This window comes from Gopherus flavomarginatus, chromosome 1 (genome assembly GCF_025201925.1).
Source record: "Gopherus flavomarginatus isolate rGopFla2 chromosome 1, rGopFla2.mat.asm, whole genome shotgun sequence".
Lineage (NCBI taxonomy): Eukaryota > Metazoa > Chordata > Testudines > Testudinidae > Gopherus > Gopherus flavomarginatus.
In genome coordinates, this window is record NC_066617.1 from 59,003,171 (window position 1) to 59,007,300 (window position 4,130).

Consider the following 4,130-nt stretch of genomic DNA (forward strand, 5'->3'; position numbering starts at 1 on the left):
TTCCGCCCCATTGTCCTAGCCTGATAAGTGTATCTTGGGGTACCTCATCTCAAGACCCTGGCAGTGAGAATGCTGAGGACAGCCCATCTCCTTCAGATACTCTTGGGTGTTTTTTCTCATCCTGTATCTGCTCAGCTACTTCTTTCTTTTTTCTCTTTTCCCCTTGGGAACCTCTATTTTCATCTTTTACTCCCTGGCTTGTAATCTGTTGCCCAGGGTTCTCTGGTTCTCCTATATAGAGCCCTTTCTTTATCTTTCCCAGTGGCTCAGTTCCCTTCTGTAGTGAATCCTGGATGCCTACTCTCTTCTTAGAGGGGAAGGGGCTCCGGTCCATCTCTAACACAACCTGTTTCTGTCTGAAGTTATTCAGGACCTCCAGGGGTATCTCAGCTATTGCACAGAGTTTTTTCTCCCGTGGATGCACTCCTTTCCCCTGGCAGGATCCAGTGTGGCTTCACCACATCTTTCCTATCCAGCAAACACAATGCAGTGTCCAATAGGCCACTCTTTCATCCCCTCCCCATCTTCACAGAGATGGCTGGCATTTTTCTTCACCTCTCCCCCAGTGTCCCAGTCCAACCACAAAATCTAGACAGTTCACAGTCCATATAGGAACACTATCTAATGTGACCCTGTCTCCCACAGTGGTGGTAGGTAATTTCCCATCTCACCAAAGGCGTTCCTCTGGTCTCCTCCCTTTTCTTCTCTACAGGCTTCACCTCTGCCAATTCTCCAACCTTCTTTCCTGGCTTGGGTCTGCTAAAAGTACACACACTCTTTTGGAGAAAATCTGCTTCCTCAAACTTCTCTGTGAGTCTGACCACCACCTCCAGGGCTGTGGGATGATGCCTCCTAACCCAGATACAGGTATTCTCAGGGAGCTCCTGTAGAAATTGCTCCATAATTTCACCTATCCTCTGCATATCTGGCTTTGACCAACAGGTAGCCCAGTCTGTTAATTTTTTCATGAAAACCTTGGGCCACACATCTACAGCCCATCTAGTGACTTGAAACTTCTGTCGGTACTTCTCCATAAACAGATCCATGTGACCTAATATGACTATCTTAACATCATCATAGTCTCAGGTCTGTTCATCACTCAAGGCCATGTAGGCTGCTTGAACCTCCCCTTGCCAAATAAGGTGCTGACCATATTCTTCTGTCCCGGCTGGCTTCTGTTGCTACCCTTTCAAATGTCACTAGAAATGCACTGGGGTCGTCCAGTAACTCTGAGCATGAAGACAGCTATTTAAAGGTAGACATTGTCCCAGAGTGACATTTTAATGCCTCTTTGTAGTCCCTACTTTGATCAGTTTAATGGGAAAAAATGTTTTTTATTGGATACTCTGATTGTTTACTGGGTAATTGTTTTTCAGTGCTGTGTTGAGTGCAGTTATGTGTTTATATATAAAAAGCAGCATTCCCTTTCCTTTGTTCTTTTCTTCCTCCCTCTCCTCATGGTCTGTAGTCATTCCTCCATATCTTCTCACCACTATGTGATGCTCAAGCACACTTATGGTGGTAGAGTATATAAGTGAGGAAAAATAAAATTGGCTGGTTGTGGATGTACTGTTAACAGATGGCTCAGAATGGTCTAATTAGTACTAATCACCCTCACTCCTAAAAATGTGTGCCTTATTTCTAGCCTGAATTTTTCTAGCTTCAACTTTCAGCCATTGGATCTTGTTATATCTTTGTCTGCTAAACTGAAGAGCCCTTTAATTACCAAATTTATGTTCCTAATGTAGGTACCTATAGACTGTGTTAAAGTCTCCCCTTAACCTTTTTTTAAAATAAACTAAACAGATTTCGCTCTTTGAGTCTATCACTCAAAGAGGTGTGTTTTCTAATCCTTTATCATGCTTGTAGCTCTTCTCTGACCCCTTCCCAGTTTGTCAACATCCTTCTTGAGTTGTGGACACCAGAACTGGAGACGGTATTGTAGTAGTGGTTGCAGCAGTGCCAAATATAGAACTAATATAACTTCTCTACTCCTGTGACATTCTATACATTGGGGGAGCATACTGTAACCCCACAGTCCTCATTTTCATATTATTATGATCTTACATATAAAGCATGCTTTGTAAGATACCAGAGGAAAGGTTATGATCTGCTAAAAGTAATTTTTCTATCCATATATGTGTATCATTAATGCATATGAAGTTCTGAGAATTATGTTGTATGGTGGTCATTAAAACATGTTATAAGTTGGGGAATCAGCCAGATATTAGTTCCCCAGAGGAAACAGCAAGGAAAGTAACCAATGCTGGGCAGGGTGTCAAACAACCCAGCAATAGCTATTGTCCAGGAAGGGAGCTACAATGCAATGACTCACCTACATGAGGCCATACCAGAGAAACTGCTCAACCTTGCTTGGAGAGACTCTGAAATGCCCCCCCAGACAGGCCTGGACTTGTGTTCCCCAAGCACATGGACTGAGGGTATAAAACAGAGTGGACACATACTGGGCCCTTCTCCTGTCCCCACCTTTGTTGCAAGCAACTAAGACACTGAGAGGAAGACAGGACTCCAGCAGAGGAGATAGGCTCAGGTTTAAGGAACAAACCTGTATATTAGGGACTGCAATATCCAGTGGGGTGAGAAAAATGGCTTAATCTAGATGTTGCCCAGTCTAATAGGGTTGAGAGTTTAGACCGTGTGCTTGTACTTTATTTTATTTTGGTAACCACTCTGACTTTTTGGCTATCACTTAATATCACTTAAAAGCTATCTTTGTAGTTAATAAATGTGTTTGTTTATTCTACCTGAAGCAGTGTGTTTGGTTTGAAGTGTGTCAGAGACTCCCCTTGGGATAACAAGCCTGGTACATATCAATTTCTTTGTTAAATTGATGAACTCTTATAAGCTTGCAGTGTCAAGCAGGCATAACTGGACACTGCAAGACAGAAGTTCCTAGGGTTGTGTCTGGCACCAGAGGTATTGCCTAGTGTCATTTGGTTGCACAATCCAAGGAGCAGCTTACATGCTAGAGGCTGTGCGTGAACAGCCCAGGAGTGGGGGTTCTCACAGCAGAACAAGGTAAAGGTGGCTCCCAGAGTCAAGCAGATCACCAGTCCAGATAACACCAGGGGAATGTTACAACTCCCTATTCGAAATTCCCTTGTTTATGCATCTAAGGACTGCCTTAGCCTTTTTGGCCACAACTAAATAGTCTTTCACTTTAAGGCTTGTTTTCTAATCCTTTAATCATTCTCTTGGCTCTCTTCTGAACAATTTTTCAACGTCCTTCTCAAAGTGTGGACAGTAGTACTGGACACAGTATTCCAGCAATAGGCACACCAGTGCAAAAAACAGAGGTAGTATAACCCCTTCTCCCCAACTCCTACTTGAGATTCCACTGTTTATATATCCAAGGATTCCAATAGCTCTTTTAGCTACAGTGTCATACAGGATACTTATGTTCAGCTGATTATCCCCCATGGCCCGTAATTTCCCTTAGACACACTGCTTCCCAGGATAGGGTCCCCCATACTGTAAGTATTGTCTGTGTTCTTTGTTCCTAAAAGTATACATTTACATTTAGCCTTTTAAAACTGGTCCTAGCTCTGAAGATCCTTGAGAAATTCACTCCCTGTCTGTACCAGTTCAAGCAGCCGGTTTCTGATTTCAAACTTCTGCTGGGTCAATGTGAACAAGGTGTTCCTAAATACTCAGTAACTTGGGGATCTTCATGCCATGTTTCTGCACTGATGCAGTGTTAGTTATTCTTGGAGCTGCAAAGTATTAAGGGGACTGTATCAGTAAACACTCAGGTCAATGCCTCTCTAGTTTCCAGGTCTTACATCTGTACAGTTTTTCTCCTCCTATGCCCATGTCCAAATGCAGACTAATTAACATGGTGCTGCTGACTTCTCTTGCTGGTCTGCCAACTTTGCTGTTGTGGATGCAGTGATCACAGTTGTCTACTGGAAAGAACCCAGTGCCCCCCAAATATTAAGTGTTTTCTTTTCAGAAGCATTGTATGGTGCGCTGCACAGTAAAACAGATTTGTAATGGACAAACAGCCCCTTCTGTGTGATTTTAACAAATGTGCCAAGTCTACATGGATTCCTTTCTATAATATCTTTGTGTCAGCTCTGCTTATGAATGCTTAGCAGAAAGGCCTCATG